Raw genomic sequence first — 16,688 nt, 5'->3', positions numbered from 1 at the left:
GCTGCGTGTTGCCGACCCCTTATATAGACCAGTGGAATATGTAGGAAAAACTTCTTTGGTAAGCAAAATGTCAGTGAACATGTTGTGTTGGTTGTTGGTTAATTTGAATTAATGGTGAAATATTTTTAAACATTGGCTCCAAATCAGCCATGTATGTATAAAAATTATGTCACAAAAACTGGAAACTACCAGTGTTTCACTAGAAACAAGACAAAGAAAATGTATCACTCTTAACTGTGACCATTAACACCACAATTACATGTTGCCCACTAACTTATCATTTAGGTCTTACCTTCGTACTTCTAAATGTTTGGGCTCAACATCAAGTCTCACATGATTTCATTCAATGAATTTTATAAAATTTTTAGGGCATGTTTTTGGTTTTTGTGCTTCGGCCATATATTTTTCATTAATCACCGGCTATAAGTAGACAATAGTGTCCACTGTGCTTTTCCGAACACTCTCACATGATTTTATTCGTATCACAGGTCATGATGCATGAAACCATTTAGCCATCTAGCAAGTCCACGCGTTTTTTAAACAGGGAATGAGGAACTCTACTGACAATGTGCAACACTGCATTTAGACTTACTTTTATCACAATGACCTTTGGCAAATTATTCTGGGGGTTTCTTAGCTGTATGTTGAAGCTGATAACTGATTCAAAAACAGTAAAATTCTAGATCCAGTGCATGTGTGGACATGTTCTTATCAATACCAACACAACTAATAGTGTTCCACACCTACCATTGGATTATATTACACCTACAGACATCCTGTGTAAAAGGAACAGAATGTTTTTTTCCCTAACACAACTTAGAACACAAGAATGGAAACGTTCTCCGAATCAACCGTTTGATTTTTTATCCAAGTTTAGATCCCTGGTCCTCTTCTGTTATTTTTCCATTTTAAAATGCTGCTAGGGTTCTCAGGCTCACCAAGTATCCTGAACACATCTCTCTGATCCTCAGTAGGCTTCACTGGCTGCCCATTTCCCTTAACAACCAATGTAAAATTCTCCTGATTACATAAAGCGGTTCAGGGTCTTGGACCTCTGTGCTTTACCCATATATCCCTGTTTATACCCTAAGCAGTGATTCTCTAACATAAGGGGAGATGGTAATCCTCTACTGTTTGGCACTGGGGCGAACTCTAATGCCCGGCCTAGCCGAGTAAATTAAACAAAAATTGTAAGCCAATCATATGTTAGTGACGCTCTTCCAAGTGTTACGACAGTCCTCTTCAGCAATGGCAAAACTGGTCATCAACCATTAACATTATCTTAATTAGTTCACTGAAATACTGATGGTTAAAACAACAGCCGTTTCCTTCTGCATATACTTGCACTACAAAGGGCTTTAACTACTATAGCTTACATAATAGCACTAAGAGCCGCTGTTGGGTTACTGTTTGCTGCAAGCTGTTGTGTAACATCACCCAAAGATTGTGAAATAAGAGTACATTAGCAGGAGAAGAGCAGTGGGCTAATGTCTGAGAAATGACACACAGCATATCATTTTCAGTTATTTATAGGAATGTTCCTTATTGATTACTACACACTTTTGCACAGTATTTCATTTTTTTGATCATACCATCAGCATTTGGTGATGAACAAGTTTTCTGAGTGCTGGGTAACGCTTTATTTGGAGTGGCTCTTTGTATCTTATCAGTAACACATCAACAATATATCAGTCAAGCAGCAGCAGTGAAGCATCTGAATACACCGAAGTAAATACCTGGTAGTTATGACCTCAACCCAAAACCTAATCCTAACCCTGGCCCTAATCCTAACCCTAACCTTAACCTCAACCCAAAACCTAATCCTAACCCTCACCCTGGCCCTAATCCTAACCCTAACCTTAACCTCAACCCAAAACCTAATCCTAATCCCAACCCTGGCCCTAATCCTAACCTTTACCTTAACCTCAACCCAAAACCTAATCCTAACCCTGACCTCAACCCAAAACCTAATCCTCACCCTGGCCCTAATCCTAACCCTAACCTTATCCTCAACCCAAAACCTAACCCTAATCCTAACCCTGGCCCTAATCCTAACCCTAACCTCAACCCAAAACCTAACCCTCACCCTGGCCCTAATCCTAACCCTGGCCCTAATCTTAACCCTGACCTCAACCCAAAACCTAACCCTCACCCTGGCCCTAATCCTAACCCTAACCTTAACCTTAACCCAAAACCTAACCCTAATCCTAACCCTGGCCCTAATCCTAACCTTAACCTCAACCCAAAACCTAACCCTCACCCTGGCCCTAATCCTAACCTTAACCTCAACCCAAAACCTAACCCTCACCCTGGCCCTAATCCTAACCCTAACCTTAACCTCAACCCTAATCCTAACCCTGGCCCTAATCCTAACCCTAACCTCGACCCAAAACCTAATCCTAACCCTTATATGCTTTTGACATGTTACTGAGAGTCCATTGAGTGTTTGTTTCATCTAAAATGACCTCTTAAAATTCAGGGTACTCAGGCATGTCCTCTTTCTCCACGCTAGCACCCTGTTACACTTTAGACCAAGGATTGCCATCTACACCTGGGGGAGGGTCTCAGCCCTAAGGCCTGTATATTCTGGTCTTCTCATGATCCCATGACTCAGATCCTACTGTAGTTGTTCTGTAATTATTTGTGACATTTCTTTTTTCTTCTTCTTTCAAACCACAACTCTCAAAACTTTTCCCTTGTCTTACTGATAACAAACTCCTGTGGCATGTAGCTCTTTCTTGTCCCCTCTCCCTCCTTCCCTCGCATGCTCCTATGTGTTCATTCTATATACTATGTGTTTTGTATACGGTCGTCTGTGTGTTTTGGTGTATGCATTGTAAAGCGTCCTTGGGTTTGAGAAAAGTGCAATTTAAAGTATACTCTTTATTATTATTATTATTATTATTATTATTATTATTATTATTAGGCCTAAAGTGTAGCCTGCACTTTGTCCAAATACTTTTGGCAGTGGTCACAGTTAGGAAATAGGAAAGTAAGCTAGTTTATGGGCAGTAATGGCAAAACTACCTTTCTGAAATTGCAATATGCTGGAAATTCATTTTGAACTCCTACATCTACTGTGATAAGGGCGTCAATATGGTTGCTATGTTGCTGCTGTTGCTGCTGCTGGTGATTCCATTTCCCCGTGGCTGAGGCACATCTCCACCTGCACATAGGAAGCAGATGAGGTCAGTCACACCCACAATCCATCCAGATTGCCACAACATTTCCTAATCTCCAACAAGGCCCACAGCTGTCGAGGTGAGATACTAACGATACAGGTTACCTTTTTAAACTGACATTGTAAGAAATGTATAATTTATAGTTGAGTTCTTAAAAGTTATGTAGATTAATATTCCAAATATTCATTTTTCAACATTTCGATCAGTACATCAGTCATGAAATGTTCATACAATGTAAAAGGCAGCTGATACATCCAAATGGTAAAAAGAAAAAATTAATTTATGACCATTACAGTTTATGAGAGCAATAAGCCGAGAGAGGCCGTGCATTACAGTGATTATCACGGTAAGGGTATTATTAGGCATAATGTAAAGTGAAGTGAAATCTACTTAACGCACAGTCTCAAGCAGCTTATTGCTTTCATAAACGGCACACAATATATAATATAATATAATATAATATAATATAATATAATATAATATAATATAATATAATGCATTTATGTAACATAAATATAAATGTCTTTCCTCTGGAGTTTTATTGACAGACCAACCAAAAGGACAACAATATTCAGTCGCCCCTTCATTGTGTACTGTGACCTATGCATGTACTTTTTGACTGTTTTATTTAATAATGAACAGATCATAAAATAGCACTGTTTTTGTAAAAACATTTGCTTTATAAGTAGTTTTTGCCCACCAAACTACCACTGTGTTATTTAACACCAGGCTAACTGTGTTATATGTCCTTTTTCCCATGCTGGGGCTGAATCTCAAATGGCTTAGTGCATGAAGTTACTTAGAAATTTCAAATACTGGCTCCAAATAGTGCATAGTATATCTAACAAATAGCCATTTGGGATTCAGCCATGTGCGTACAGTTCCACACTGGACAAATAGACCACAGACTAAACCACAAACTGAAGCATGTAAGACATTCAAGTGGCATATTTTTTACTTTTTTTTACCTTATATATTGCAGTTTTACAGTGAATCATATAATAAGTAAGTTAATATAAAGCCTGTTATATGAAAGGGGGAGATGTTTAGCCTGTTAGCTGGCTGATCAGCCTAGATCCAGTTAAGAAAATAAACAAGATAGTAATACTTTCGAGAGAGAGAGTACTTTTTGAAAGGGAGGTGCCTGTCCTGAACTCTAGCTCCAACATTTCAGCGTGTAAACTTAATTTTTTTTTTTTTTTATTGTTTAAAACATCATCAAAAAGTTAAAAGACTTATATTTATCATGAGTTTAATTTCTCAATAAAAAAAATGACTGAATGAGTTAGGTAATCCTGTAAATAATCCATTAAATAGAAGAATATGACTACTAAACGCCTGTATCTGATTACATTCCCTATCGGAAAGTTTAAGTCCATTCTGATCATGTTCGTCACGTCATAGTGAAAGGTTACAACGTACAACATGGCAGAGCAGAAACTGGTCTGCAGAGGAGACGAAGTTTATGCTCTGATCTTTAAAAGACGGCGGTGGGACGGACGTCCAGCTTATGTGTCTCAGAACACGACGTCTTCCTCTCAGCCTTCTTTAATAAGGACATGTGAAGGACGTTTTCCTGAGGCTGACATCATTAAAAACACAAGCGCTGCTCACTGCTGCTCATCTCACTCTGACTGGACTCACGTGATGCTCGTTGTCCACGCATGTGCGCATTTTGGATCGGATTACTTGTAGTGAGCATGTAAACGGAGATTTTCATCAGATTGTTGAATAGAGTGAGAATAAACACCTCAGTCTTGACAAAGTGTATTCAATCAGATTGGCAAAAATCTTTGCATGTAAACACAGCCAATGAAAAATATTATGATATTATGTGAAAGCAGTCACTACCGAAACATTTGGTGTTATCACTGTTTTGGTAGAAACAAATTGGAATGTTTAAAAAGGACTTTAGTCTACAGTCCAAATTCAAAATGGGTTTTTTAACACAGACTCTGAACCAGTTTGGTAGAATGATCCATACTGAGCCAATCATATTTTAGAACTGGAACGTTTTATAAAGGTGCTGTTAGAACGGTTGAGGTTGCTGGCTGTAGTTTATCAGTATAATCAGTAGAACTTGGTATTCCCCTACACTGAACTGCAGCTGGTGCCATCAATGTGAGACGGACACACTCTGATAACGCAATTGCTGTGCTAGCCAGAGAAACCGACATGCTTACACATAAATAAACCAACTGGCACACACCCATAGTTACTCAAGCAGGTCTGTGGATGCAGACTAACTCCTATTATTTTATCATTAGTCTTACTGGATTATTACATAACAACAAATATGTAAGGTATCTGGGTTATGAGCTTGAGTAACTGAAACACAGGCCTGAATACAAGCAAACAGTGTTTGAGGGTTTTAGGGAGTCTAGTCATGGACTGAATTAGACCGTGATTACAATATCTGCCCTCTGACAATGCCCAGCCTGCAGTGTTCGGGACACGCCTGGTTACTCATTCTGTAACTTCCTTTAAAGTTCTGAGTAATTCACATCTTGAGTAATCCACACGAGTTGAACCGAGGTGCCATCTGTCCACTGCTGAGTCCTCAATGACCTGGAATGGATGAGTAGAAATGAAAAATATACCATGAAAAAAGCCCAAGAGCAAAAGAGAACTCCTTTACCGCGTCACCATGGCGCTGAGGTTATAGCATATAATGCAAGTCTGCAGATTTATGTTCTTGTCTGCATGTGTATATTTTGCTGTAGTTCCTCTTTTCTAACAGAAAGGCGTTCCCTTTTCTATAAACAGGGTAGGCACTCGTTCCACTTAGAAGGTCAACCAAGCCAAACACCTGACATTTAACAGTCTCATTACAAACAACAACTTTTCCAACTCTCTTTGACAAAGTAGTGTCTGTCTATGTTATTGATATGAATAGAATGTAGGGATGCACTGACGGGGGAATAACGTTGCTGATGCACTGATGCCGATACAAAAACATCTATATAATGTCAAAACTGGGAATAAATCTACCCGCATAACATGTCTCTGTAATGCTACCATTTATTTCTATAGGGTTACAAACCCAGTAAAATGTAGCACACATGTAGTACATTTTTCGTTCATTGAGGTACAAACAATGTAAATGTTCCCTCAAAGGTACAACAGTGGTTTTAAGGTCTGATTGTGAACCTTAAATAAGTTTTTCCAGGTGAAAAGTTTGTATTTGTACCTTTTCATAACCGAATGTTTTAAAACAGAACAGTAAAATAAAAGCCTGGAGACGAGACGGGGTGTGTGGAGTCAGTACAGCTTAGAACATATCATTTCAGTGGATTATGGTTCAGTTATGTTCCCTGACTAAAGGTACTGAGATGGAGCCTTGAGGGTCCCACCCCAGTGACAAGAGGGGCACTGCCCCAGTGACAATTAATCTAGCTGGACAGAGCATCTCTCTCTAGTCTGTCTGTCTCACTAAGAAATCCGGTCAGTGCATCTCTTTCTAGTTTATTTCTCCATATAGAGTTCTATACACGCATTCCATAACCAGGTCCAAGTACCACCATAGATCCAGAAGGTTATGAATTATTTGATTAATTTTGATGCATGCATTTATTTATTTATTTATCTACTATTTGGATATCCTAGGAATGAGATAAATACTTTTAGGTGTTCATGTCTAATTAGGAGTATCAGTAGATGTGGACGATATGGCAAAAATATTACATCATGATACTTCAAGACACTTTTCATGATATACATGACAATATTTAGTTTTTCTGAGATTCAATGAGTTTAACAAACAAAATAGAACTTGTTGTACCACATATAAAAATACTATTATAATATTAATAATTTGCTAGAACCTACAATGTTTTTTATTCAGTGTTTTACAAACTTTACTGAACTAAATCCAATTAAACAGGCTTAATTATGCTCAATTTGTAATAAAACATGTAGTTAGTTATTGTTCTTTGAGCACTAATGATATCCACAATATGCTCAGAAAAGTTTACTGTGGCATAACAGAATACATATTGCCTACCCCTAAATGTGAACATAGTCCTAAGTGGTGGAAGAATTTACCCAGAGTGGCTTTCCGTGGGAAGGCGCCTTGCATTCTGTATAATTCATGTGAAAGAAAAGACACTCGACCACTTCAGGGAGAAGACAAACATTAGGCCGTTTGCGGACAAGAGTGTTCAGCCAAGAGCTCGTCATTAAAGGGGTACTTGGGGTGAGAAAGTTTGGGAACCTCTGCAGAGATGCAAGAAGAGAAGCTCCTTTCTGAATTCCTAAAGCACGATTCCACCTGGATTCATTTCCCCAGGGGAGACTCTGTCATGTAATTTGTAAGTCTTGCTAATTTGCATGGCCAGTCAAATTTCCCCAAATTACCCCAGAGAGACCAAATTAAGCACGCGCTATGGGACTGTCTCGAAGCACAGCAATTCTGGGGCTGGGTAATAGACACGACGTCTGCTATAACCAAAGTCCAGTTTCCTTTGGACCCTGCTCTTATACTATTCAATGATTGCTCAAATCTTCATAGGACAGTAAAAATCCATAAGATTTGGTTAGATATTATGGCTGCAGCTAAAAAGTGATTCAGCGCTTGTTCACTCTGAAGTGCTGCCCAGATCACATACACCACAGTAACAACATCCGCTTAACATCTAACAGCGCTACACAGTGGCGTCTCTACATTAGGGGCCGATGGGGCCTGGCCCTAGATGTCGCTGTGGAGCGGTACACAACATAATCAATAATTTAGAATAAGAACTAATATATTTTTCTTCGTAACTAACATTGTTGCGCGTTTATTACATATGACAGTGGTAGGTCTGTCCGATACACTCCAAATATCTTCCTGTACCTGTTGAATAAAAGCCAGTAGGCGACCTATTTCTCCTATCAGTCTTGGTTTGGTGAGCGTGGGGCCCGTCAGCACTCGTCTAACCAAGTGAGCAGTTAAAAACACTCTGCGCATGTTCAACACACTTTCAATAACCCGCTGTGGGGCCCGATCACGCTGGCCCCATGCTCAGAGCAGCCAATAAAAAATAATAAATTTACATATATACACACTTTTAGTAACGTTGTTTACAGTATGGATGTTGCTACACAGCTAGCCACTGCTCCTCATCAGTTGTGGCATTATTATTATTATTATTATTATTATTATTATTATTAGTAGTAGTAGTAGTAGTAGTAGTAGTAGTAGTAGTAGTAGTAGTAGTAGTAGTAGTAGTAGGAGGAGGAGGAGGAGGCAGCGGCGGCGGCAGTGGTGGCACGGTGGTACAGTGGGTAGCGCTGTCGCCTCACAGCAAGAAGGGCCTGGGTTCGATTCCCAGCTGGGTGACCAGGAGTTTGCATGTCTGCGTGGGTTTCCTCCGGGTACTCCGGTTTCCTCCCACAGTCCAAAAAACATGCAGTCAGGCCAATTGGACGTGCTAAATTGCCCCTAGGTGTGAATGTGTATGTCTGTCTGTCTGCCCTGCGATGGACTGGCGACCTGTCCAGGGTGTATCCTGCCTTCTGCCCAATGACAGCTGGGATAGGCTCCAGCACCTCACGGTGACCCAGAAGGATAAGTGGTTTAGATGATGTATGTATGTATGTATGTTAAATATACACTCATTCTGAAATTGATTCCTGCAATGCATTCCTGGTAGAAGAGCAATTTAAAACTAGGAACATTGTGAAATGTTCAGAAAACATCTTAAACAGGTAATGTAAACCTGTTTGAGTATAAAAGTATCCAGGAAAGACTGGGTCCTTTATGGGTGAGAATGGGACAAGGCTCACCACTCTGCCAAAAATGTAGCAGCAAAAATCCAATAGTTTAAAAATAAAGTTCCTCAGCAGGAGATTTTAAGTATTTCACCCTCTGCAGTGCACAATATCATTAAAAAATTCAGGGAATACAGAGAAATCTCTGCGCACAAAGGACAAGGCCAAAAACCACAACTGAAGGCCTGTGATCTTCAACCCCTCAGACGCCACTCTATTAAAACCAGCATGATTCTGTGATGGATATCACACATGGGGTCGGGAATACCGGGAACACTGTCTGTTGCTGCATTCACAAATGCAAGTTATTAGACTGTACTATGCACAGTGGAAGCCATATGTCAACAATGTCCAGAAATGCTGCTATTTCTGAGCTCAAGCTCATATGAAATAGACTGAGGCACAGTGGAAATGTGTATTGTGGTCTAGGAAGTCAACTTTTCAGATTATTTACTGGAATAATGGACGTTGTGTTCTCTGGGCCAAAGAAGTAAAGGGTCATACAAATTGTTACCAGTGTAAAGTTTAAAATCCAGGGTCTGCTGTGGTATGGGGGGGTATAAGTGGGTAACCCCTGTAAAACATATGTTGGCACAACAAATGCTGTTAAAAGTCTTTTTCAGAGATGCTCATTGTTATTTCAATATGACAACAAAAGCCACTTTCTACATTGTTACAGTAGCATGGCAGTGTAATCTGAGAGTGCAGGTGCTAGACTGGCCTGCCTGCAGTCCAGACTTGTCTCCCATTGAAAACGTCTGTCTTATTAAGCTCAAAGTACAACAGCAAAGGCCCTGTACAGCTGAAGACTTGTGTAACAGAGGAATGTCAAAAAAATCTGCTTTCAAAACCGGATCAGTTTGTGTCCTCAGTCCCCACATGTTTATGTAATGCTGTTAAAAGGAAAGGTGATGTAACAGTAACACAGTGGTAAACATGCTCCAGTCCATTTTATTTTGGATCATGTTGCGTGCACCAAATTTGGAATGAGCGTATATTTACAAAAAAACAATTAAGTTCAGTAGGTAGAACATAAAATAGTGTGCTTATACAATACAAGTCAATACAAGTCAAACTGAATTAACTAATAACTGCTTTCTGTTTATATTAGCATTTCACTCACTGTCCCAGCTTTTTTGCAATTAGATTTGTAAAATTGTAGCTCTTGTCAGTAAAGTCTAAAATTATGGTACCTTCTAACTGACTAAACCACTTTGAATAGACATACAATCTGTTCACACAATCACTAGAAATAGGCTGCGTTCACATTATCAGGCTGAAGTGGCACAAATCAGATTTTTTGCCCTAATGTGACTCAGATCTGGTGTTTTCAGGGCTGTGTGGATGCTCAAATTTGATCTTTTCAAATCCGATCTGAGCCACTTTCTTATGTGGTCCAAGATCGGATACGTATCCAATTCGTGGCCATGCGACCTTAATGTGAAGCTCAGATCTGAATTCATGTGCTTTTTCTCCACTGCCTGTGCGCCATCATTCAGCGTTACCATGGCAGCAGCGCCGAACAGAAGTTAAAGCCTGTAAACGGCGGAAAAGCAGCTCATCTCACCTTTTTCTCCTTCGTCTCGCTCTAATAATGAAGCTGAGAGCTGATCAGAGTTAATTATCTTCACAGTGAAGCTCGTTCTGCTCGTTAGTTTGTTTGCTCATGATTCACGTGATTCATTCACGTGTCGTTACTGAGTAGGATGTGCTCATGCGGGTCATTTCAGGACGCCGGTTCGTTCACATTAATGACTTACCTAAACGAGTGTGAACCATCGTGTCAGAGAGATCAGATCTGAGCAAAAAATTGGATTTGAGCAACGAGGCTTGTAATGTGAAACTGACCGTAGAAACTCAATCACACCCACAGGGGTTGTGATACTGACCTTATCATAACTGAACTGAGCTTCAACCAAACAGGAACAGAAGTGAGAAAGGTCAATAGCGATTCTTGCTGTCCCGTTTCGTTGTTGTGGCACTTCGCTGCAGGACAAGTGTGGCTGGGAGATCTTCACCGAGCGACCTCTCAGCTTGGATGATGACTCACTGCTTGTGTCAGAGGAAATTAATGAGATGCAACGGTGCTACAGCTGCATGTGTGGCTTCTGCTATCATGAGTGTTTTATTACTGTCAGGCTAGAAGACGGAATATTTTAGGGATTATGCTGTGTGGTGCATATTTCAGCCCAAACAGCACGCTGTGCAGAGCTCTTCCCTGTTTATGATAAACCGCCTTAGGTTGTGTGTTTATCCAAAGTCTGGTTGACTGTAGTACTACATGCAGACAGTCGGGTCCTGAGGGTAGTGGCATAGACAGATTGTTTTCATACAATGTCAGGACCTGGGGATCATACACACACGTCCAAATATGTAGAAAAGTATCGAGAAATTTTTCACAGCAGCCATAAAATGCAATTATTGACTGTTTTAGATGTCTCTCAGTTGGACTATGTGTTTTTTATTACATTGTTGGTGGGATATATTTTGATGGAAATAAACATGATTTACAAAACTGGAAGCAAAACATATTTTTGTCTTCATAGGTGAGCAAGCAAGTCAACAAAGTGTATTGTGGCAGTTGTACATATTTTATGATATCAAGAAAACAGCACTTCTTTGTAGAGAGGTGTGAACTGTTTTCACAGCAGGGGGATCTCAGCCCCTCCCTTTAACCCCTTATTGCTCACTAGCAGCTCAACACAGTCACTACATTTCACATAGAGTGCCCTTGGTGTCCTAGTTAATCTGATGACAGAATTATGGGGAGAAATATTGTACTTGGTTATATTGATTGAAGTGCACTTACTGCTGATACAGGCGTTAAGCTATACAGCTTAAAAAGCACAATCAGTACAATGCAAATGAACTTGAACAAGAAATCCAATTTTTACTATTGCTGCATGATTCATAATTGAATGTTTAAGAAGCAAACAAAGTTATTCAGAGTGGTTGGATTGGAAATGCTCCACTCTACAGAGTCAAAGCTGTTCACAATGGTGGTGACAAGAGTCAGATATCCAAAGCATTTAAGGCCTTTAAAAGCTAAATCACAGAAAGCTATTACACCAAATGTTATGGATATGTGGCCAGATACCTGATACATTTCTTTACACCAATTTTGAATGTACTGAATGTGTTTTCAGTTTTTAATTAAAAATCAAATCACGTTTATTGTCACATCACATTTTCACAGGTGCAAGGTGAGTAAAACTGCGTAGGTGCATAGCCCCCTTATAGAATTTAAATACATATATATATATACTGACTCTGAATATATATATACATATACACAATATACACCAGTATTGCACTATTTCCAACGTACAGTTGTTGTACAGTAATAAGTTCTCAAATAAAACTATGAAATGTATTGTTGCACACATTTCCATATGTGCAGTTAGTTTGAGGTAGATAATAAATGAGATGCAGGTACACAGGGGACAGAATATTGATATAGAAATCTTCCACATTATACAAGATATGGATAGAAGATGTACATGTCAATCTATACGTGTAAGTATAGATTTGCTAGATTGAAGTTACAGTAAGATCAGAGTGAGTCTGTTGAGATGTGGATGAGGTGTAGATTGTCCATGGAGATGATCATGATGATGACTCAGAGGTGCAGTGACAGGCCTATAGACCAAAATTAATAATAATTAATAATAATTAACAATAATAACAAAAAAAAATGAATATACAAGGTTTTAATATGACAGAATCTAAGTCTAAGCCTAAACCTAACCCTAACCGGAACCTCAGCCATAAAAAATAAATGTTTTGCCCTTTTAGTTTTCATAAATAAAGCTTTTGTGAGGTTTTATGGATCAAAAACAGCCATAATTCATTTATACATGACCATGTTCCAGCCTCCCTTTATCCCTTAGAATTAAACAGTCTGATTGGCTGTCCAGTATTGTGCCTCATTCATAAACTAGGCTGTCTAGGCTGAAACAATCCTTATGTGTTCAGTATAAGTGGGGCTAAACTGATGTAGGCTGAACAGGCTAGTGTATGTAAATGAGTATTTATGCACTATACGTAGTGGGTACCGAACAATATATATTGAAACTTTAACAATATTTGCACTCTACGTCACACTCGATTATTAAGTTTCCATCATGTGAGCTCTTTAAAAGCACTTTACAAAATCAGAATCATATTGTTTGTCCTGACATTGTAGGTTAGCCTGTATCCCTCGGTTTTCCTTATAAAGTCAGGACATTTTTGTCCTGAAAATGTTTGAAAACAAACACACAGACACATTTTACAGGCCTGTGGAGGAACAGCAGCCGCAGTGAGAGATGCCCAGGGCACGCTGAGTGTCACGTTTGATAAGCTCCAGCTTTGCTCTCTGTAGAAGCGCGTCTTCGGAAGCCGCCTCCCGCCGCCCCCAGGCTCCTTACTCCACATCAGCATCAAAACCGGCCCAACACGCTACGAGACAATCCACACATCATATTGCAGTAATAACCAGGCCAAGGAATCAATTATGATTCATGAATCAGCCGCCACTGCAATTCAATATGACTCAGTACAGCTGATCTGCCACGTCTTACATGCCAAGCTATAAAACTACCACAGCTTAAGCACAGACCTATATACACTGATCAGGCATAACATTATGACCACCTCCTTGTTTCTACACTCACTGTCCATTTTATCAGCTCCACTTACTATATAGGTGCACTTTGTAATTCTACAGTTACAGACTGTAGTCCATCTGTAGTTTCTCTGATACTTTGTTAGCCACCTTTTACCCTGTTCTTCAGTGGTCAGGACCCCCATGGACCCTCACAGAGCAGGTACTATTTGGGTGGTGGATCATTCTCAGCACTGCAGTTACGCTGATGTGGTGGTGGTGTGATAGTGTGTGTTGTGCTGGTCTGAGTGGATCAGACACAGCAGTGCTGCTGGAGTTTTTAAACACCTCAGTGTCACTGCTGGACTGAGAATAGTCCACCAACCAAAAATATCCAGCCAACAGCGTCCTGTGACCGCTGATGAAGGACTAGAGGATGACCAACACAAACTGTACAGCAGCAGATGAGCTATCATCTCTGACTTTACATCTACAAGGTGGACTGACAAGGTAGGAGTGTCTATGAGGGTCCATGGGGGTCCTGACCACTGAAGAACAGGGTAAAAGGGGGCTAACAAAGTATGCAGAGAAACTACAGTCTGTAATTGTAGAACTACAAAGTGCACCTATATAGTAAGTGGAGCTGATAAAATGGACAATGAGCGTAGAAACAAGGAGGTGGTCATAATGTAATGTCTGATCGGTGTATATATACACACAGTCTCCATTCCTTTATCTGTTCTTGACTGTTTGTGACTAATGACTGGAGTAGAAAGCGTAACTGATACAGCCTCATATCTACATCAAATCTTAATGTTCACTTCTTGTACGGGTGTGAGATTAGCATGCATGCGAGATGCCTTCGGCTACCAAGTGGGCAAAACAACCACTTGCTATCTTCTATCACTTCATCTCTTTCCCACCAGTCTTCCATTTAAATGACAGTTCAGCAAGAGTTCAAATTTAAACAGTTTTCCAGTGGCACCTCATGACTATTAGAGCTAGGCCTTTAATTCGAGGCAGAAATGTGAAAACTCTGTCAAAACACAAGGAAAATAAAACACTTGTATGATAATGTTAATCTGGCCCTGTAGGGTTCTAGTAGTTTTAGAGCTAAACTAAGGTGACTCACGTGAACATGTTGTTGGCTGTTCTAGATTAACATTAAAATCCCAGACTTCTTACATATTAAGGCTTAATATTCATTAACTACAGGGACTTTAATGCAAACTGGCTGAGTTCATTTGGTGATAGAAGTGTGTAATAAAACATTGGGCCCTGGCCATTTAAGAGGTTGAACACAGACATCTGATGCTGCTAAAAGACATTCCATCTTTTCTTTGAAGCTTGTGAGAGACATAGCAGTTTCACAGTGACTCAGTAGAGAGGCTGGTATAGAGCTGCCACCACTGTTTTCCATTTGTAACAGCCCATCGTTTAAGCTTCTGCTTTTATTCTGTCAGTGACAGATCCAGGACTTCCAGAAGGCCTTTTCTCACAAATTTGGTCCCACCGATTGCAAAACGTGATCATTTGATTCCTCTGTCACTTTAATTATGCTGATGGTTAATCTAATGCATTAAGCCTTCTTTTCAACTCTTGAAGTCCTAAGTAATAGGAGAGTTCGCTTAGCTATATCTACCAAAATACCACAGAGAAAAAAACGTTCCTGACTGGCCAATTTTCCACAAGGCTTTCAAAGAATTGAACCCTTTTGCATCCATCGAGAGCTGAAAGGAGACCAAGTAAACAAACCTGTATTTTCCTTGCCAGTTCATATTCATTAGTTGTCATTATATATTTCATTCTAGAAGTTGTGAAACATGAACTCTCTGCTGTTTTGATGTATTTTCCTTCTAAAATAAGGCATGCGATTCAACAGGCTGCTGGGATTTCCTTCTTATTTCTACATCATGGCAAAGTAGAGCCTCACCGTCCACTACAATAACCACACCCACCAACCCAAACTTCACCGCCACCTCTGCCATTTCCAACGGGATTTCGCGGCAAACTCCATTTCAGATGTGCTGTCGTTGGATGTCAAGTTTCCAGTGAGTCATGCTTTCAAGCTCTAGATTGTGTAGCCAAGTAAACACCTAGTTAGTTTCTGTATTTCATTGTAACTGGTAAAATGATGAGCCCTCCGGACAAATGTTTGCACCCCTTTTGTGACTGGAGATGTTAGTTCTTGACTATGCTCCTGAGAAACAATGCAACCACTAAGCTACATGGGTGACGTTTCAATCCATAGCTTTCTGACCTTAATTAGACTATGAAACAAAACTGATATGTAGGTCTAGGATAAGCAGTCTTGGCTTGGACATCTCTGACGGGTCTACATAGGACAGTTAATGTTAAATTCCTCTGTCTTTGGTAAGTCAGAAAGATAGTGAAGGGACACGAGGTTGCATCTTGGTTGGTGGCTGGCCCTCTGCAGCGCTCTCAGGGTGTTCTCTGACCGACTCCAGCTTGAACCTATAAGGCCACCACACACCAGATGCATTGCGCAGCGTCCAAAAATGTGAAAATTTACAGTGTGCACCAGTGCTGACCTCTGTGACTCTAAGTACTGTTCAGTTTCTCTGGGATATTTTGCCATTACTACGTTAAATCAAAGCCAAATTTAAGAGCACAGTAAGCCGCAGCAGATTGCATGTGGCTTGGAACTTACACAGAGAACGGCAGTTTTTTTAGATAAACAGACCTTGTGTGTTTCAGCTCGAAAACAGCTTGTGAAGTGGTAGGAAACTTATCCAGAGCGACTTACAGTTTGATCAGTTTACACAGGTAGGCGAAGGTAGTGTTAGGAGTCTTGCCCAAGGACTCTTATTGGTATAGTGTAGGGTGCTTATCCAGGCAGGGACTGAACCCCAGTCTACAGCGTATATATACCAATTTATTTTTTAACCAGTAGAGTGTAAAAATGAACTTATTTATATGCATTCTATAGCACCACTCTGCTACATGACACTATGCAGTCTCACAATGCTGTGGTCTACTGTAGCCATTTTTAAACTATACACATCAGCACAGTGATAAAGTCAGCCAATGAGAGTCTTCTCATTTGAATATAGAATCAACGCCCCTGAAAATGAGCCTTTCTTCACAGATGTTAAAAATTCTAGGTTAAAACACATTAAACAAAAGCTGAATTAAAGCATTTTTTCACT

Source organism: Colossoma macropomum, unplaced genomic scaffold (assembly GCF_904425465.1).
Source record: "Colossoma macropomum unplaced genomic scaffold, Colossoma_macropomum, whole genome shotgun sequence".
Lineage (NCBI taxonomy): Eukaryota > Metazoa > Chordata > Actinopteri > Characiformes > Serrasalmidae > Colossoma > Colossoma macropomum.
This window is presented reverse-complemented; position numbering follows the sequence as displayed.